The 21,681-nt window shown below is 45.7% G+C and overlaps 1 long non-coding RNA gene across 1 annotated transcript in view; it reads left to right on the top strand.

Moving 5' to 3' along the window:
• Positions 1 to 16,922, top strand: part of LOC310713247 — a 149,275-nt gene extending 132,353 nt beyond the window's left edge. The window contains exons 4-6 of the long non-coding RNA XR_014529142.1: positions 9,363 to 9,667; positions 11,549 to 15,617; positions 16,298 to 16,922. This is a non-coding gene — a long non-coding RNA (uncharacterized lncRNA). The remainder of the gene's footprint in view (positions 1 to 9,362; positions 9,668 to 11,548; positions 15,618 to 16,297) is intronic.
• The last annotated feature ends 4,759 nt before the right edge of the window (positions 16,923 to 21,681 follow it).

Raw genomic sequence — 21,681 nt, 5'->3', positions numbered from 1 at the left:
GAATTCCCCAACCCGGTGCCAATTGACCTCCAGATGGACTACAACTCCCATCACTCCTGACCGTCATCCATTCAGACTGGGGCTGATGGGTGTTGGAGTGCAACAGTATCTAGAGGACCACAGGTGGTTCGCCCCGATTCCAGCTAGTGACTTACTAGCATTCAAAACCTGCCAGTTGTCAGTTGCATTTTGCAACAGGGGCGTTACCATTGCAAGCGATTCGAGAGGTCCTGTCTCTGCGTATGGCGACGGAGACTCGAGATGAAAACGCCTCTCCCCCCTGACCCCAAAGTGAGATGTCTGTTGCCAAGTGTTGCTTCCCCTCAGGAGGAGGACTGCCATGCCAAGCGCCCCCAAAATGAGATTGCTGGCTGCTGACCTTCCATGTGCTTATCTGTCTCGATCTTGATCTCTCTACATACATGCTGGTACAGTCATACTTCATGTTGCGTCCGCTTCAGGTTGCTGTCAGCCGAAACCCGGAAGTACTGGAACGGGTTACTTCTGGGTTTCGGGAGTCGCGCAGAAGCACTAAATCGCACTTTGCACATGCGCAGAAGCGCCGAATCACAACCTGCATGTGCGCAGACGCGGGTTACGAATGCTGCGGGTCCGCTGCATTTGTAAATAATAATTATTCAAATGACGTATGGATTTGGCCACTATTGCAGGGGCCGAGCCCCGTTTATGTCTGTGGTTTCCAGTTAAGAACTGCTACTTAAAACGTGACTTTAGCCATGTGTCACTGATGTGAATTTTGCGTTAGTTCATATGTTTTGAAAAAACAAATAGAAAATGCGACTGAATTTATTTGGGGTGGGGGTGGGGAATGGGGGACATCTTGAGACTAGATATTCTGTTGTGGCACCTGTAGCCCAGGTTTCAGGAGCTGTCTGGCAAATATCTCATCTGTCTGAATTTCTGTACATTTCGGCTCCTGCCTTCATGTTCCGGCAGGGATATTTGTCCTCGCAAAACTCTCTCTCTTGTGAACAAGCTGCTCAGTGCTTCAGCGCTTCGGTTACCCACGCTAGACTCTCCAAACATGGAAGGTTTTCCGGGACGCTCCCTTGTCGACCTTCGAAGAAATTGAGCGACAGGCACGTTGCGTCTTTGCTGAATCAAGGCTGCTGACTGGGAGATAAGCATCTCTCATTAACCAAAGGCGGAAATTAATAAATGGCTGCAAACTTCTGGGTGAGAGCTATATTTACACTGTCAGCGCAGCAGGTTTAGAAACTACTTCACAACTCTGATGTGTGCAAGGGGAAAAGCAACCAGAGACCGACAGAGTGCAGGCACAAACTGTAGCCCTGAAGACTCAAATTCTGTGGCTGGGGTTTTTATGTCCGTTTAAGCATGGGTGCCTGAACATTCTCGAGTTGCATAAGCAGCTCAGGGTACAAGAATTGGAGTTCTGCTGAATTTTGGTGCGCTGACTCATACAGTGCATCTATTTCTGTGTATGCTTAACGGTTATTTAGCTTCAAGTAGGTAGCCGTGTTGGTCTGACGCAGTTGAGATAAACTTTAAAAAATTTAAAAATTGTCCAGTAGCACCTTAGAGACCAACTAAGTTTATTTTGGGTATAAGCTTTCGTGTGCATGCACACTTCTTCAGATACACTGAAACAGAAGTCACCAGACCCTTATATATATAGTGGGAGGGTGAGGTGGGGTTTTTCTCATAAGGGTAGTAGGAGATGGGTGATTGACACAATGGGTATCATAAACCTGTTGATGACTGTTAACAGGTTAACAAGTTAGTTAGCTTTTTACATTTCCAACATCAGTTTTATTCTCTTTTTTGTAAATTTTTATTTGATTTTCAAAAATATAAACATACAACAAAAACCAATTCAGAATCCAAACATCGAGATTACTCTGAATCCCCTGACTCCCCCCCCATCCATTCCATGGGTCCTATTGATAATATTTTCAACTGCATATCAATACTTCTCCAATTTTTCTCTTTCTAAATTATTCATACATTCTGTTACATTACAAGTGTGGTTAAAATCCTGCCAATGTTTTAACCTGCTTACAGTGATCTTGTATATAAATTACAGACTTCCCCCCCCCTTTTTTTAAAGCTCTTGTCTTCTTGATTTCTGAGCTTCCCAGTTAATTTTGCTGTTTTGGCCACCTCATGAGAAGAGAAGACTCCCTGGAAGACACCCTGATGTTGGGAAAGATTGAGGGCACAAGGAGAAGGGGACGACAGAGGACGAGATGGTTGGACAGTGTTCTCGAAGCTACCAGCATGAGTTTGACCAAACTGTGGGAGACAGTGGAAGACAGGAGTGCCTGGCGTGCTCTGGTCCATGGGGTCACGAAGAGTCGGACACGACTAAACAACAACAACAACAAATTGTAAGTTGGAAGGGATCTCAAGCATCTTCTAAGTCCAACCCCTTGCAATGCAAGAATCTCAACTAGATCATAAATAACAGATGGCCATCCAGTCTCTGCTTAAAAACCGCCAAGGAAGGAGAGTTCACCACTTCTCGTTGGAGCCTGTTGCACTGTTTAACATAGGGTTTCCCAAAATTGAATCTCCAGCTGTTTTTGGACCAAAATTCCCATCATCTCTGACCGCTGTTCTTGCTAGCTAGGGATGATGGGAGTTGTAGTACAAAAACAGCTGGAGACCCAAATTTGAGAGACTATGGTTTCACAGATATTTTAAACGTGCATAAACGAATGGTGGTCGATACGGTTTCAGATACGGAACTTGACTTTTCAGAGTCATAAAGAACCATCCTAATTACCAGCAAAGGAAATCCCGTTGTTTACAGTGGATAAAGTGTAAACCAAAGTATGGCAGACCATAAATTTGGCATCTCAAACATGGTGGCCTCCATGTTTTGGACTGCAACCTCCATGATCCTGGCCAGTGGCCAGGCTAATGGGAACTGAAGTCCAACAAAACCTGGAGTTCCTCATCCCAGCTATAGAGAACATAGCACTTTTCAAATGGTCCTCATTGTAATGGTAGGCAGGATTGTTGTTGTTGTTTAGTCGTTTAGTCGTGTCCGATTCTTCGTGACTCCATGGACCAGAGCACGCCAGGCACTCCTGTCTTCCACTGCCTCCCGCAGTTTGGTCAAACTCATGCTGGTAGCTTCCAGAACATTGTCCAACCATCTCATCCTCTGTCGTCCCCTTCTCCTTGTGCCCTCCAACTTTCCCAACATCAGGGTCTTTTCCAGGGAGTCTTCTCTTCTCATGAGGTGGCCAAAGTATTGGAGCCTCAGCTTCAGGATCTACCCTTCCAGTGAGCACTCAGGGCTGATTTCCTTAAAAATGGACACGTTTGATCTTCTTGCAGTCCATGGGACTCTCAAGAGTCTCCTCCAGCACCATAATTCAAAAGCATCACTTCTTCGGTGATCAGCCTTCTTTATGGTCCAGCTCTCACTTCCATACATCACTACTGGGAAAACCATAGCTTTAACTATACGGACCTTTGTCTAGGTTTGTCATTGCTGTTCTCCCAAGAAGCAGGCGTCTTTTAATTTCGTGGCTGCTGTCACCATCTGCAATGATCATGGAGCCCAAGAAAGTAAAATCTCTCACTGCCTCCATTTCTTCCCCTTCTATTTGCCAGGAGGTGATGGACCAGTGGCCATGATCTTCGTTTTTTTGATGTTGAGCTTCAAACCATATTTTGCACTCTCCCCTTTCACCCTCATTAAAAGGTTCTTTAATTCCTCCTCACTTTCTGCCATCAATGTTGTGTCATCTGCATATCTGATAAATCCATGTGGTTTTATCACCAACACCATCATTTGTTTACTTAATTGATTATTATTATTTTGGCCTGCCCTTTACAATACGAACCTAGGGAAGTAATTGAAATTTAGAGGCGCCATATTAAAAGCAGCTTAAAATTATTTGCACGCATGGTCTTGGGGAATCATACAAAAGGTGTACAATGCACAGAGATTGTGGAAATAAGCACAGGGAATGTAAAAGCCATAGCGACTCATCATCTATTTATTTACGTGCTGCTTTTCTACCCAAAGCAGCTCACAACATTTCAAAGAATATTCATTCAATTTAATCAAATGTCAGCCTTATACAGACGTTATGCTTGCAATTTAAGTAAGGTTCGTGGGTAGGTTGGGGCAGAGTTTGTGGCCATGTGTCCTGCTGTCCCCCGCTCCCCCAAAAACACATGTTCAGTGTACGTTTATATATGGTAACGTTTATATATATGAGTTATGGTAAATTATGCTGGTTATGGGTAGAGCAACAAAGTTATGCTGGAGCCCCACTCCCTGAAATTTTGCTTGTACCTCCTTCCGCTTCCCCCCCCCCCAGCTGTTCACCGGGCATTTACCGTATTTTTTGCACCATAACACTCACTTTTTTCCTCCTAGAAAGTAAGGGGAAATGTCTGTGCGTGTTATGGAGCGAATGCCTGCGGGTGGCAGGGGGGATCTGCTGCAGTCGTGAGCAGAGGATCCATGGTTCCCCTTCCTTCCCTCCCCCGTGGTTACAAAGCATGGATCCACATGGATCCTCAGGATTTTTAATTGGGCTACTCCAAACTCACTGTCAGATCACATGTCTGTGGCCACAGCATGAACCACAAAAATCATATATCCACTATTTCGTTTAGAATATTTTTTTCTTGTTTTCCTCCTCTAAAAACTACGTGTGTGTTATGGTCTGGTGCGTGTTATAGAGCAAAAAATACGGTAATTTATTCCCAGTCCCTTGAGGACCAGAAACCTGTTCTTTTTAAAATAAAATAAAAAATCGTCTTTCCCTGGGTGTCAAATTTCTGAACCTGACACAGATTTCTGTAATTGTATCACTGTGGCAAACAGCGCCGACACAAAAAATATTACTTCACCACCCTCAATGTGTGTGTGTCTCTCTCTGTGTGTGTCTGTGTGGTAGTTTTAGACACATCGATTCCTCAACATGCACGGCTTCCTCTGGGGAGAGAAATAATGGATGCAGCAGTCTTTCAGGGGAGGAAAACGCAACGACTGCATAGAAATCTACCTCGTATGCCTTCAGCCAGTTAAGGTTATTGTGGGGGTGGTTCTGCGCTTTTGATTTAGCTTTCAAGAAATGGTTCAGTAAACTCTCAGTGAAAGCTTTAAAAAAAAAAAATATTAAGGGCAAACAGAGTAGTAGTACAGGAAAATCCAGCTGATGCGATTGCTATGTAGTTTTTGGTGGGGTTTTTTATTTATTTTTAAAAAAAGCATTCCCCCCCGCCCCCGGACTTTCAGAAGTGTAGTGGGTTACCTTTTGATCTTGCTGTTCCTGGGGTAGAGGTGAAGATTGAGGTGGAAATGTGAGCAATGCTCTTCTGTGAGAATTTAAGAGGGGGAGGCAAGCATTGTGTGAACTCGCTCCTCTGGGGAACTCCTTGGGCATGCCCTCATCTCACAGATAACACCTGAGGCGAGGTTTTTTCCCCCCCAGAGGTCATGCTTTTAAAAACCCACACGTGCCCAAACCCACCCACGGTTTATTGGAAGTTGCAGAAGACCAGTGAACTGAAAAGTGTCACCTTCCTGGGGGTGTGAGCTTGAAAAAATATTATATTAATAAGGGGATTCACCCCCTCCTTAAAAAAAAAAATCAGCTAAAAGTACCCTGCATATTTTAAGATGGCTTGGAAGGCCCAGATGCACTATACATTTAATTATTATTATTATTATTATTATTATTATTATTATTATTATTAGCCGCCCAGAGTGGCTGGGGAAACTCAGCCAGATGGATGGGGTATAAATAATAAATTATTATTATTATTATTTAAAGCAGCACCATTAGCAAACTACAGTTCCCAAGGAGCCAATTCCTAAAGTAGCACCCAGAGTGCTTTAGATGCATAGTGTAAATGTCGCCGAAGTGCGCACTTGCGCTCTGGCACCTCTCTCTGTAGCAATCGAGCAGTGCGCCATGGTGCGCCAAAACACCGCATGGCCGTTTGCTGCCTTTATAATAATAATATTATGATAATTTATTATTTATACCCTGCCCATCTGGTTGGGTTTCCCCAGCCCCTCTGCGCGGTTCCCAACAGAATATTAAAAATACGATAAAACTCCAAACATTAAAATCTTCCCTAAAGAAGGCTGCCTTCAGATGTCTTCTAGAAGTCAGATAGTTGTTGATTTCCTTGACGTCTGATGGGAGGGCGTTCCACAGGGCAGGCGCCACTACCGAGAAGGCCCTCTGCCTGGTTCCCTGTAACCTCGCTTCTTGCAGGGAGGGAACCACCAGAAGGCCCTCGCAGCTGGACCTCAGTGTCTGGGCTGAGTGATGGGGGTGGAGACGCTCCTTCAGATATACTGGACCGAGGCCGTTTTGGGCTTTAAAGGTCAGCACCAACACTTTGAATTGTGCTCGGAAACGTACTGGGAGCCAATGTAGATCTTTCAAGACTGGTGTTATGTGGTCTCGGCGGCCGCCCCCAGTCACCAATCTAGCTGCCGCATTCTGGATTAGTTGTAGTTTCCGGGTCACCTTCAAAGGTAGCCCCACGTAGAGCACATTGCAGTAGTCCAAGCAGGAGATAACTAGAGCATGTACCACTCTGGCGAGACAATCTGCAGGCAGGTAGGGTCTCAGCCTGCGTACCAGATGGAGCTGGTAAACAGCTGCCCTGGAGACAGATTTGACCTGTGCCTCCATGGAAAGCTGTGAGTCCAAAATGACTCTCAGGCTGCGCACCTGGTCCTTCAGGGGCACAGTTACCCATTCAGGACCAGGGAGTCCCCCACACCTGCCTGCCACCTGTCCCCCCAAAATAGTACTTCTGTCTTGTCAGGATTCAACCTCAATCTGTTAGCCGCCATCCATCCTCCAACCGCCTCCAGACACTCACACAGTGCCGAGAGCTACCTGAGCGGCCATTTACGCCCGGTTTCCCAAAGAACAATAGCTCGTTAATCAAAGGAACTGGGCCAAGCACTTTCCCTGCCAGGAAAGGAGAAGCCAGGCCTGTTCTTTTGTTACAGGTGCCGCTTCAGCTAGCTAAGCAACAGACCCTCTGGCCGTCGGCACAATGCTGTGTTTGTGGGCAACGTATGTTTGCTAGGAGAGGCCCAGAGCCTCTCTTAATATGATTGGCGCTCAGTGACATAGGGGTCTCACAACCTCCACCTGCATGCAAAGAAGGGCTTTGGCAGTTGGACCATACGAGAACCATGTTGTTGTTGTTGTTGTTTAGTCCTTTAGTTGTGTCTGACTTTTCATGACCCCATGGACCAGAGCACGCCAGGCACTCCTGTCTTCCACTGCCTCCCGCAGTTTGGTCAAACTCATGCTGGTAGCTTCGAGAACACTGTCCAGCCATCTCGTCCTCTGTCGTCCCCTTCTCATTGTGCCCTCCATCTTTCCCAACATCAGGGTCTTTTCCAGGGAGTCTTCTCTTCTCATGAGGTGGCCAAAGTCTTGGAGCCTCAGCTTCAGGATCTGTCCTTCCAGTGAGCACTCAGGGCTGATTTCCTTAAGAATGGATACGTTTGATCTTCTTGCAGTCCATGGGACTCTCAAGAGTCTCCTCCAGCACCATACTTCAAAAGCATCAATTCTTCGGCGATCAGCCTTCTTTATGGTCCAGCTCTCACTTCCATACATCACTACTGGGAAAGCCATGGCTTTAACTATACGGATCTTTGTTGGCAAGGTGATGTCTGTGTCCAAAGGTCAAGAATGTGGTTTCAACACATGCCACATAGAGGGAAGTGAGGGGCAGATGGAGCCCATCAACCTGGGATTGGAGCCCATCCACAAGAAGGAAATCTCCCATCCTAAACCTCCTCTGACTTGTGGGATAACTACAGGAGAAGAAAAGTTAAGGAGAAAACCCCACACAAATACGAAGTGGAGTCCCTATGACGGTTGGGTGGCATCTTGTGTGCCTCCGTCCGGCAACTTCTGCAGCCAAGCTGCTGCCAATCATATTGCTCTGCTTTCCTTTGGACCCCATCAGCCAGGCCGAGAGGAGAGGTCTTGTTGTCTGGGCAGCCCAGGACCTCCGTACACACTGCCCAGGCTTGCACCCCAGAGAGCTCACTTGGGCACTGCTAACCCAGCAGTTTGACTTCACCCCCGGAGGCGCACTCCGCTGTTTTTCGAGACAGGTGGATGCCATCGAAAAACAAGGCGGCCAATCTTTTTGCACGCTTGCAAAGCCTTTTCCATGCAGGAAGTGGAACCAAAGTTTTAGGGCACATCCCAGACAAGCAAAAATATGGAAGGAGTGTGCATGGCAGAGATAGTGAAGGGTGTGGCCTAGGGGAATGGGGTGTGGCTTGGGGGAGTCTTGAGGGCCAGATAGAGGGGCTTGGAGGGCATCATTCGACTGCCAGGTCTGAAGTTCTCCAGTCTTGCCTTTTTTTTTTTTAAGGGCACATAACCGTTCTTTATTGCCGCAAAGTAGACACTTTAATTTGAGCACACAGTCAATATAGAGTATGTTTACATTATGCAGTGCTCACGGTATTTAACGGCTAACTTTTAATGGCATGCTTTCAATTAATTCTTTTTTTTTTAAACAACAGAATAAAACTTTATTTAGAGTTCAACAATAACAAAGGAAAAAACCCACAGTAGTTGCTACATCAAATCATTACAATTAACCAATTTAAACAATATATAAATACTAATAAAGAAATTACACAACATCACTTTTAACTTACTGAGGTTTTCATATTACACTTTTATCTCTTTATCTTTTTCTTAACATAACCGATTAGACTCATTGTATTATTATTTCTACAATTTTTTTCACACACAGTTCCAAGTTATTGTATTTTGTATTCTTTGTATTGTATTGTATTCTTTGTTCTCGTCAGATATCAAAAAACATTATATTTGTTGCTTTACAAGGATCATTCTATTTCTGCCAGGAGATATTTGTTATTGCAATACTTTGCCAAATACTCATTAAAGATTTTCCATTCTTTCTGTACTTTCTGTTTTGGATACCCTCTAATTCTCCCTGTCATCATGGCCATCTGTAGATATTCTATCGTTTGGACTTGCAGCCTTGCATTAAAGAGAGAGGAAACCCAAGAAACATTGATGGCCACAAAGATTATTCAGAGATACTGAGGGAATGTCAGTGGTGGAAGGTTCCCTTTTATCTGTGTCTGTTTGTGCCCTGGTTTTCGTGGGACTCACCTTTTCCAAGCAGTTACAGGTTCAGTTCTCTCACCTGCCTTCGGCCCAAGAGAAAAGAAAAAGGAGGCTGTGACCTTAAAGAGGAGTTTAGTGGGGAAAGGTTGGGAGTGCTGATTTGAAGAGAAAGGAATAACTGCTAAGCAACAGCCTTGAGCTGTTGATGCTTTTACAATAAAATCCCCCTTTTTTTGCTTTTAACAGATCTTTGAGAGGAACAGAACTGGGTGACGGAACGGCATCTATTAGATAAGTATTACAAGCAGCTTACTCTGGGGTGATTCCGGCGGGTATAAAATGGTTTTATTTCCGTTTTATTTCCAACTTCTGGGTTTCAGCAAAGAATGCTGTGAGTGCTTCTTATCTATGCAGTTAGTGGCTTTCCTCTATTTTTCTTTGTTTTCCAGTAGCGGGCTACCAACTTCTTCTGCTGAAGTTCGATTTGAGGAGATTCGAGGTGGTTGGCAGCAGAAATACAATGTTTTAGCCAATTAATCGGTTAAATCAAGGTGAGTCGACCTAGTGCCATCCAGGTGTCACTCCAACTCCCAGAAGTCCATGCCAGCTTGGCTAGAATTGTAGCTCAACAACTACTAGAGGCCACCAGATGTTGGCTACTTCTGGGTCAGAGTCATCAATAAAGAAATAAAGATGACCTACTGCGAATGTGCCCTGGTTAACCAGGCAGAAGATAGATGATAGATAGATAGATAGATAGATAGATAGATAGATAGATAGATGATAGATAGATGATATATTCTTAAACCCAGTGCGGTATACTGGTTGAAGTGGCAGACTTAAGACTAGGAAAACCTAAGTTCAAATTCTTACTCACCCACTAAGTTGTCTGGGTGACTTCAGTCCAGTCACAATCTTGAAGACTAGGCTTATCTCATAGATTGTTGTGAGGATAAAATAGACCAGGGAGGAATCATCTACATCTCACCGAGCTTTTTTAAGGCATTGCAGGTTACAAATGTGGTAAATAAATCAGTAAAACCTGGATTGTGGGCACCCTCTGCAGTGTTATTGAATTACTGAACCATCATCATCATCATCATCATCATCATCATCATCATTTTAGGAAGGTGTTTGGTTTTTTTAAATGTTTCATTATGTGTTGGAAGCCGCCCAGAGTGGCATGGGCAACCCAGCCAGATGGACTGGGTATTATTATTTATTATTACAGTGGTACCTCGGGTTACATACGCTTTAGGTTACAGACGCTTCAGGTTACAGACGCTTCAGGTTACAGACTCCGCTAACCCAGAAATAGTACCTCGGGTTAAGAACTTTGCTTCAGGATGAGAACAGAAATCGTGCTCCGGCGGCGCGGCAGCAGCAGGAGGCCCAATTAGCTAAACTGGTGCTTCGGTTTAAGTACAGTTTCAGGTTAAGAACGGACCTCCGGAACGAATTAAGTTCTTAACCCGAGGTACCACTGTAGTATTGTTGTTGTTGTTGCCTCGTAGTTCTCACACAAGAGGGATGAGGGCCCTGTGACCCCTCTTTATGTTGCTGGGCAACCACTCCCAGAGTCGCTAACCATTGGCCACACTGTCTGGGGCTGATGGGAGCCTGTGTCCCACAACACCTGGAGGAGCCACAAGTTCCCCACCCTGTCCTACAGCAATGGCTGCTTCAACCCACACATGTATGAGAGGCAGTGTGGCTTAGTGGTTAGAGCGTCGGACTGGGACATTGGAGACCCACTCGGACATCGAAGCATGCTGAGTGACCTTGGAGTCAGTCACTGCCTCTTTGCCTAACCTACCTCACAGGGTTGTTAAGAGGATAAAACGGGGGAAAGGAGAATCCCATTCACCACTTGGAGAAACAGGTGAGGTTTAAATGCAGTGCAATATGTGTCTGTGTGTGTACATGCGCACACAGCCACACAAAGTAGGCTTCTGCTTCTTTGGCTTCAGAACCGTTGTTTGACTCATATCCAGATGTATGCAAATGTAATGGAACCGTCTAACGAAAATGCAGCATGATTAATCAGCTGAGGTTTCTGAGCTGAGCTTGATAGCAGTCTGAAAAGCGGTTCCTAAAAATCCTTGGGCCTGTGGAACAGCAGGCCACAAGCGAGGCACAACGCCGAAATGCGCACCTTCCCACCCAGACACGTCCCTCTTCCATCCAAACATCGCCCCTTTCTCTTTCTACTAATCGCTACCCGTTAAATTTCCCAAAGCGATTCCCTGATAATTTCTTTTTGCACTGTTTTCATATGTTAAAAACAACCCCTAGCTTTATAGAGCTTTGGACACCAGTATCGGCACTTTCAACTCAGCTCAGTTGGCAGCTGGTGCAATTCCTAGTGCCATTCACAGATCTCATGGCGGCCTTCTGCTGATAGTAGAGGATTTTTTTTTTTTTGCTTTCAGCATTTTCCCACAGTGGATTCGCATCTCAGATGGCAGGTCCCCATGGTCAGAGAAGAAGGCGCTTCAAATGTTTCCATGTCACGCCTGCTTGAAAGCGTTTCCCAGCTCTTACAGAACCTCGATCCGTCTTCTTGAAGCAGCAAGCGCAGAAAAAGTAACCAAGACCCAAGAAAAACAAATGCTGCAATTAGCTTAACGCTTAAGGTTTTCAAACTGTTTGGAAAAAATGCTTATGATCTTTCGATTCTTGAGCGAAGCAACAGAGCAGCTGTCTTTCCAGCACACACCTGCCCAGCCTTTGATGCAGAGGGCAGCAATAACCCCATGCCAAAACTTTTCCAGTTGACTACTGTAAAAGAGGGGGACGCAGGTGGCGCTGTGGGTTAAACCACAGAGCCTAGGACTTGCCGATCAGAAGGTCGGTGGTTCGAATCCCCGCGATGGGGTGAGCTCCTGTTGCTCGATCCCTGCTCCTGCCAACCTAGCAGTTCGAAAGAACGTCAAAGTGCAAGTAGATAAATAGGTACCGCTCCGGCGGGAAGGTAAACGGCGTTTCCGTGCACTGCTCTGGTTCGCCAGTCATGCTGGCCACATGACCCGGAAGCTGTACGCCGGCTCCCTCAGCCAATAAAGCGAGATGAGCGCCGCAACCCCAGAGTCGGTCACGACTGGACCTAATGGTCAGGGGTCCCTTTACCTTTACCATTACTGTAAAAGAGCCTCAATTGTTAGTTTAATCCTCACAACGACCCTTCAAAGTGTGTTAGACCTTAGGGCTGGGTGATCTATCAATATATGATCGCAAACCAGTTTGAAGTCCATATTGTGATATCAGCTTCATAATTTTGTGAATTGTGTGTTATGCAAAAATCACAATGCAGGGAAAGCCGTGAAGCTAGCCAATGCCTCTGTATTCGTAGCTCCATCCATATTTTGGACATTGTGATATATCGGTATATTGTGATGTTTAACTGGTGATATATCACAATGTTGAAAACCAGATGTTTCCCAGCCCTATTAGGCTTACTGGGAAATGATATACAATGAATTGAAAAGGATGTTTCAAAATCACTTTTGTAAAAAACAAAACAAAAGCTTTTCTTTGGGGAATTATAGGGACAGAACTACCTAAATTGCATAGAAATTTATTCATGTATGCTACTACAGCAGCAAGAATGCTATTTGCCCCAAAGTGGGAAGAAGCAGAAGTCCCAGCAAAGGAAGAATAGATTTAAAAAAAACCATTTATGGAATATGGTGAAATGTAAGAATAAGAAATCAAGATAACAAACTTTTTATAAAAGAATGGAAATGGTTTATTGAATATTTACAGATAAACTGCAAACAGATAAAAACATTGTCAGGATTATTGTAACAACCTGCAGTTTCATAAGAGTACATGTTTAAAGTAGATAATTAAATGAGCAAATTAAATGAATTTGGATATGCAGAAGGTATATAAACGGCCTCGGTCCTCTATACCTGAAAGAGCGTCTCCACCCCAATCGTTCAGCCCGGACACTGAGATCCAGCGCCGAGGGCCTTCTGGCGATTCCCTCATTGCGAGAAGCTAAGTTACAGGGAACCAGACAGAGGGCCTTCTCAGTAGTGGCGCCCGCCCTGTGGAACGCCCTCCCATCTGATGTGAAGGAAATAAGCAGCTATCTTATCTTTAAAAGACATCTGAAGGCAGCCCTGTTTAAGGAAGTTTTTAATATTTAATGCTGTATTGTTTTTAACACTTGATTGGGAGCTGCCACAGTTGCTTATTTCCTTGTCAGATAGTTGTTTATTTCCTTGCCGTTGTTTTGTTGATTGTAGTTTAGAAATTATTTATTGTAATTGTTAAGTGTGGATTTCTGTTTAATTTCCATCTGCTGATAATATTATTCTATACTGTTCTAATGATTGTTGAATGTTACTTTATTTGATGTAGGTTGCTTATTTCAAAGTTACGTTTTATCATCACATTTTTGTATTGCATTAGATTGTTATAAGGTGTACGTTCTTTGTTTCTTTTCTTTTTTAAATCATTTTTATTGATTTTCCAATATAAACAGCCAATTAACATATCCATATCATAATCCAGTTAAAAACAATAAACTAAAAGAAAAAACAACGACCAAATTACAGTCCAAATTATTAATTATATTGGGGGGGGGGAGTTCCCCATAGTTTGGACCTCTGAAGTGTATCTCCAATATCTTTCCTGCCTCTTCTCATTCTTTGTTTCTTCAGTTTGTAAACCGCCTTGGATATTGCAAGATAGAAAGTCGGTATACAAATTCAAAGTGATGATGATGATGTTTGCAGTTTGCTCCAAAAGGATAATGCAGAGTTGGAAAAGGTTCAGATCACCAAGATGATGAAGGGTAGCTCCCTTACGAAGAAAACTCGCAGCATTTGGGTCTTTTTCGTTTAGAGAGAAAAGTGGTGAGTCAGAATATTGAGCCAGCCAGCACTTTGCACTGGCTGGCAACGTTCCTCCAGGGTTTCACAGAGGGCAGCTTCTCAGCTCCTAACCTGACGATGCTCAGAATTGAAACCAGTGCTTTTTTGCATGCAAAAGAGGTGCTCTACCACGAGAGACCTGTGGCCTCCCGCTCCCCGTCCCCAGTTAACACAGTTGACATGAGAGTGTTATCAGTTGTCATAGTCGTAGTAATGATGCAGATATGATGTGTGGGAGCCTCTTAGTCATTTGGTCTTCGGTCTGAACAGTGGAAAGGAAAGTCCGCTTCTGTCCTTTTCCATCCTTTCAGGGGCATTGCAAAGCCCATCGATAGGTACTTCCCCCTCTGCACTCTCAGGAGGTTCAGATATTCAAATCTGCCAACAGGTTTTCTCACCCTGTTGCAAATTTGCGGGCTCCCTTTAAAGGGAGTTTCCAGCCCCGTGGGCTGATCTTAGTAAGCCAGCATTTAAATAGATACCTCGTGGCTTAGCAGCCTTGGTTGTAAGAAAAGGGCGGGGGGGGGGGCAGAATAGAGAGGCATCCTTGACAGGTTGGTTTCTGAGAAGCGTAGCAAACTTCCCCAAGCGTGATTGAAAACAAAAGACATTTTTTTTAAAAAAAAAATGAAAAATCGCTCAGGTGATCAAATGTTCTTCGGCTTGGACCTCTTAGAGAGCAAAGAAACAAAGCCTCACGCCCTCGCCCCTTTTCCACAATGCTCTTTAAAGGGGTTTAAAGGAGAGTTTGGGGGTTGCGGTGCATCTTCTCAATCCTCAAAGCACTTCGCGGTCTGCGGTTTGCGGCAGTTCGGCTGGAGTGGTGGACTCAAGCAAACCGTTCGCTGGCAGCGCTGTCTGGTGCGTGCTTGCTCAGGACTAATCACTCAGTTTTCACAGTTGAGGCTTATTCCCTAGTAAGTGGGCTTAAGGTTTTTTTGGAAAGAAAGGAAAGAAAGAAAGAAAGAAAGAAAGAAAGAAAGAAAGAAAGAAAGAAAGAGAGTATTTATTTATTTATTTATTTGGAATACTTGTAAACCGCATTTCCGCATAAAATAACCATAAGGCAATATACGACCTAAAAATAAATAAAATATGCAAGGGACACAGGGAGCTGCCTGAGACAAGTCAAATCATTGGTCCATCCAGCACAGTATTGTCTACACAGGCAGGCAGCAGCGCTCTAGGGGTTCAGGCAGAGGTATTTCCGAGCCCCACATGGAAACACCGCAAATCGAATTTGGCAGGTTTTGCATGCAGCGCACGGGCTGAACCGCAGTTGCTTCCCCCTAAATTCTGCACAAAGTGCAAATTCTGAAACCTGCATATATTATGCAATCAAAGCACATTTATACGTGCCCCTTTTTATTATTATTGCAAATTGCAAAAAGGTGAGGGGCGAATTGCTTTGCGTTGAAGGTTTGCCCCTTGTAATCCTCCTTTGACACACTTCTGATAGTTCATTCGGCCTTCCCACCCATCTTTGTACTAGAAGCTTGCCGTCCCCCGTTTAGGGGAGAAAAACGAATGCGAAATCCTTTCAATTTTTGAGCTCCGTTCCAATTCCTGCACTTTTTCGATTGCAGAGTGCAGGATCCCTCGAGAAAAAGGAGTCTTCGTTGACCACAAACTTGACATGAGCCAACAGTGTGACGCGGCACTAAAAAAGCCAATGCAATTCTGGGCTGCATCAATAGGAGTATAGCATCTAGATCAAGGGAAGTAATAGTGCCACTGTATTCTGCTCTGGTCAGACCTCACCTGGAGTACTGTGTCCAGTTCTGGGCACCACAGTTCAAGAAGGACACTGACAAACTGGAACGTGTCCAGAGGAGGGCAACCAAAATGGTCAAAGGCCTGGAAATGATGCCTTATGAGGAACGGCTAAGGGAGCTGGGCATGTTTAGCCTGGAGAAGAAGAGGTTAAGGGGTGATATGATAGCCATGTTCAAATATATAAAAGGATGTCACATAGAGGAGGGAGAAAGGTTGTTTTCTGCTGCTCCAGAGAAGCGGACACGGAGCAATGGATCCAAACTACAAGAAAGAAGAGTCCACCTAAACATTAGGAAGAACTTCCTGACAGTAAGAGGTGTTCGACAGTGGAATTTGCTGCCAAGGAGTGTGGTGGAGTCTCCTACTTTGGAGGTCTTTAAGCAGAGGCTTGACAACCATATGTCAGGAGTGCTCTGATGGTGTTTCCTGCTTGGCAGGGGGTGGCACTCGATGGCCCTTGTGGTCTCTTCCAACTCTAGGATTCTATGATTCTATTTTATGATTCTATGAAAAGCAGCTGAGACGCACACACTTCTAACGACTGGCGCTGTTGTGCAAAAGGCCTTGCATGCCTTTTTAGCAGCTGGGTGCAAGGGCGAATTCTGGAAACGGCATGTTTTTTTACTGCTGCATCTTCCTTCCCTCACACGCCAGCTGCCCAAGTGCTCCATTTCCTCACTTCCCCCCACCCTCTCTCTTCCTTCCAGCCTCCCTTACCCTTTGAACACCGCCTCTTTCCACCCAGAAACGGGCCCTAGACCTGTGGGGAGCTGCTTCTAGCATTGCTCTGATCCCAAAGATGGCAGCATGCTTTGGGGATGTGCTGGGCGCTGAGCCACACCCGAAAATGCTCCAAGGCTCCCGTCACACACTTTGAGAAACTCTTCTCTATACTTGCAAAGCCATATTGAAAAATCAGAACTCCTATTAGAATAAACAAGTTCCGTTTTAAATACTGGGATACTAAATAAGATGGATAACAATGTGTGATAGAAAAAGAAGCATGAAATTAGGTTAAAGGTGTGTGAAAGAAAGCAATAGAAGTGGAAAGAAATTGCAATTGAGTAGATTGGAAGTCTAGCACAAAGGTGGGGTGAGGGGTGGTGGATGGTGATGGGAAAAGGAATTATCTGTGGGATTGAGTGTAGGTATGTTTGAACATTTTAAAGGATTGTATGAAATTGTATGTTTGTATATTTGTATATTTGCAATATGTTTGTATTAATGCTGAATTATTTTAACAATAAAAACTTTTCCAAAAAAAGAGAGAGAGAAACTCCTTCCTAAAGTTTAGGGCCTAAACCAGGGGTCTGCAACCTGCGGCTCCAGAGCCGCATGTGGCTCTTTTACACCTTTGCCGCGGCTCCGGGGTGGATATTAGCGAGGGGAGGAGGCGCATTGTGCGCCCGGACACTCCCCACTGTGGCGGGCGCTGTACTGGCTGTGACGTCGCATGGGGGCGGTGCGTGCGTTAGTCACGCACCGTCCCGACGTCACCTTCCCGCCCGCTGTCAGATCGGAGGGCAGCGGCGCGCATGCTTTAAATGTTGCAATGGTTTTGCGGCTCCCAGGTTTTTTTTTCTTCGGAAACGGGTCCAAGTGCCTCTTTTTGTCTTAAAGGTTGCAGACCCCTGGCCTAAACAAACCCCCCAGCTGCTGTTTCCCCCTCTGCCACCATTTCGACAGCTCAGGCTTCCTGAATTTTTGAGGGAATCCTCAGACACAGCCACCAGCTGACCAGGCTGCTTTCCTCCTCCCTGATTGATATTCCTGGCTTGGTGCAATTCTGACAGACCACCGTGGGGAATGTAAAAATAACATGCAAAAAGCACAGCTTTTACCAGTTAGCCGCTCTGCTTTGGAATTTGCCTTCCTCCCAACGAGGCGTGTTGTTTTCTGAGGCGTTTTTGACTGCCTCCTCTTTCCTTTATGAGCCCAACACCATGTTTTGCCATTTCTCCTTTCTTTTTGCCCTCCTGTTTTATTTTTTAATATATCTTTATTAATTTAAAATAAATACATTTATGAAAAAACAGATGTACATACAAGTAAGCAAACATACAATCAAACGAACAAATAACAGAAGAATCAAACAAACCACCACACTATAAGAGAAAGGTAAAGGGACCCCTGACCATTAGGTCCAGTCATGACTGACTCTGGGGTTGTGGCGCTCATCTCGCTCTATATGCCGAGGGAGCCGGCGTACAGCTTCTGGGTCATGTGGCCAGCATGATTAAGCCGCTTCTGGCGAACCAGAACAGTGCACGGAAACGCCGTTTATCTTCCCGCCGGAGTGGTACCTATGTATCTACTTGCACTTTGACATGCTTTCGAACTGCTAGGTTGGCAGGAGCAGGGACCGAGCAACGGGAGCTCACAGTATCACGGGGATTTGAACCGCAGACCTTCTGATCAGCAAGTCCTAGGCTCTGTGGTTTAACCCACAGTGCCACCTACGTTCCTTTTTACACTATAAGATATAAGAAGATTAATATAATTATCATCATATTCATTAATTGGAAGTCAGTTTTAAATTTCTTCTCTATAAGATATATAATAGTGTTCAATACCAGGAGTATATATGATGATTTTATCATGTTTTTAATATTTTGTTGGGAGCCACCCTGATGGGCGGGGTATAAAAAATTACAATATATTACTACTACTGCTACTACTACTACTATTATGATGAAAGGCAGGTAAGAAATAACAACAACGTAGTAATAACAATAATTATTATTTTATTTTATTTATTTTGAAACATAGGCTCCTCCAGAGAATTCTGAGGTCGATCAATGTCCATTGGGCGTGTATTCAAATTTGCCGCCATTTTTCATGTCATTTGGGGAGCTGTATCATAGAGGAGCAGAAACCAATATGGCACCCTCCAGACGTCCACTACAATTCCCACCACCCCTGGCCATTGTCCATGTTTGCTGGGGCTGATGGGATTTGTAGGCGGACAGCTGTAGCTGGAGGAAACCACATTGGCTGCTTCTGTTAACAGAGTAATGTCATGGAATTGCAGGAAAGGGAGAAATGAGTAGTTTCTTCCACCTACCTAGTGGCCTACAACAGAAGCCCAGTCCACAGTGAGGTCCATAATGTCCACTTATTAAAAGCCAGCTCCATGCCTCAGTTAATCCCAAGTATTTGAAGCTCAGTATTCTGGCTTCATTCGCCTGAACGCAGTGGAGGGGGTGTACCCTAGAATTTCAATACGCCTGGGTTGCGGTTGTGCACTGCAAGTTTGTTCGATTAAAAGCGGCGTAAAACGCCTCTCCATTTCCATCGCATATTTCGCCGTTGGCTCTTTATGAAGAAAAAAGCCACTGGATTCTGGAACGCTTGCCAGGAAGCCAAGTTGGGTCTGCCAGGCTGGAAGTCCTTGTGGTAAAATGGTGGCCTTGCGAGATGCAAAACCCAGCATGAGCTGGCGGGCGAAGACAGCGAAACGTTTTTATATAAGTTAAAGAAAAACCCCAAGCAAATCTTGGCCTGTGGATCAAAGCGAGAGGGGAGGCTGTGCTAAATTTATTCCCCACACAACCAAGCCATCAGGGCTTTGTGGCATTGCTCTGTAGGGGAAATATTGATGGTCTTGTAAATATAAAGTTATGACAATGGGAGTCTGCATGACCTGAAGGGCCCAGGGCATTGGATAACTTAATTTCTGGGCCCATGGGAAGGATGTAACGAAATCCTACCCTGACAATTAATATTATTTAGCATTGGATAGCTCAGTTGGTTATTGCGTGGTGCTGATAATGCCAAAGTTGCGGGTTCAGTCCCTCTACAAGACAGCTGCCTATTCCTGCCTTGCAGGAGATTAGACTAGATGTTCCTTGTGGTTCCCTTCCAACTCTATGAAGTGTTTTATACTGTTCACATGCATTACCTGAGGAAACTTAGCTTGCAACAACCCCAGTCAACAACAACCACAACAGTAGTAAAGGTAAAGGGACCCCTGAGCTTTAGGTCCAGTCGTGGCCGACTCTGGGGTTGCAGCGCTCATCTTGCTTTATTGGCCAAGGGAGCCGGCGTACAGCCAGCATGGCCAGCATGACTAAGCCGCTTCTGGCGAACCAGAGCAGCACACGGAAACGCCGTTTACCTTCCCGCCGGAGCGGTACCTATTTATCTACTTGCACTTTGAGGTGCTTTCGAACTGCTAGGTTGGCAGGAGCAGGGACCGAGCAACGGGAGCTCACCCCGTCGCGGGGATTTGAACCACCAACCTTCTGATCGGCAAGTCCTAGGCTCTGTGATTTAACCCACAGCGCCACCCGTGTCCCAACAACAGTAGTAGTAGTAGTTTACTACCATATTTTTTCGCTCCATAAGACGCACCTAGTTTTTAGAGGAGGGAAACAAGAAAGCAACGCAAAGCCTCTTGAGCGAAGAGGCAGGAGCGCTCCGGCTGCGCTCAAGAGGCTTCGCGCGGCTATCCCTGAAGCCAGAAGAGCAAGAGGGATCGGTGCGCACCGATCCCTCTTGCTCTCCTGGCTTCAGCAATAGCTGCGCAGCCTGTATTCGCTCTATAAGACACACACACATTTCCCGTTTTTAGGAGGGGCGTGTCTTATAGTCTGGCCTCCCACATTGTCTGAGGGATGGTGGACTGGCACACGGCTGAAAAAGATTGCTGACCCCTGCTGCACAAGCTCTCTGCCCTGGGCGCGGAGCACAGCTCTGGAGACCAGCAAGCCGACTCATTCCAGAGTCTGACATGCTACCAGGGCAGCAAGGCATGACATATGCCCCTCTGGCTGCCTGCAACCCCGCCCCCCCATCCATGCTGCCACATGGGACGGCAACACCAGCCAAGGACCAGTTGTGTGAATGCGCGGCGCAAAAGGAAGCGAGGGTGCTGTTAGCGGCGCTTGTGCATGGCATATCTGCTTTCCCCCCCCAGAGGCTTCTCTGCAATCCCTCTTCTCGTGAAAAGCGTCAAGGCAAGAATTCAAAGGCCTGTTGACTGGCATTTAACTCTGTTTACCAAGTCCTTGGAGGGCACAAAAGGTCGTTTTCCTGAAGGCCGCCGGTTGTGGGGGGGCAAGGCAGGCTCATAAACAGTGTGACCGCACAGGCCTGTCACATTCCTTCATGAAAGGAGAGAGTGTCTGCCGGGGCGAAAATCTGACAGAAAGAAAGAAAGATGAAAGCTAGGGGTTGGTGCAGGGGGGGGGGTGTTGTTGAGGGGAACTCTAGGCAGGTTTTTTTTTTCTTTTTCTGTCTTTGCTGTCTGTCTCTTTTCGAAACCCCCTCCCAGTTCTTGCTCGTGCAGCAGAGGTGGCAGTTGGGAGGAGAGCGAAGGCAGGGTGGGGTGAGGCGCGAGACATCTTTTGAATGGTTGCCAAGGCTGATTTAATTAGCTGCATTGAATTCATTAACTCCCCACCTCCCCTCTGCAAATGACGCGTCGGCCGTGAAGCACAAATTAGGAGTTGCAAGCATCGGTGGAGCGCGGGCGCTGACCTGCCAAAAGACCCAGCAAAGCAGAAAAATTGACCTACTTTCATCAAATCTGAAGGGATCGCCTTTTAAAGCTCTTCTTGGATAGACACTAAGCTCCGACTCTCCCTCTTCCTCCTCTTTTCTCTGTCTGTCTGGCTCTCTCTCTCATGCACACGCAGCTTTCTCTGCTTTTAATCTCCCCCGCTGCCTGAGGCTAAACCAGAAAATCCGCACCTCTGATCATCAAATGCAAGCGAGGTTCCCCCATGTGGAGCTGCCCGCATGCGCGGGCGCACAGAGCACCTTGGCGAGTCAGCGGGTTGCATTGAGAGCTCAGGCGCTCTTTGCGTGCAGGGTAGCCGAGTTGATTCTGAGCGGGATTTCTCTGGCCGCAAAGGGACACAGAAATTGCATAGTTGCAAATGCCTAAACCAGGGCCGACCCGA

Source organism: Podarcis liolepis (assembly GCF_965112155.1).
Source record: "Podarcis liolepis genome assembly, chromosome: 8".
Lineage (NCBI taxonomy): Eukaryota > Metazoa > Chordata > Lepidosauria > Squamata > Lacertidae > Podarcis > Podarcis liolepis.
This window is presented reverse-complemented; position numbering and strand designations above follow the sequence as displayed.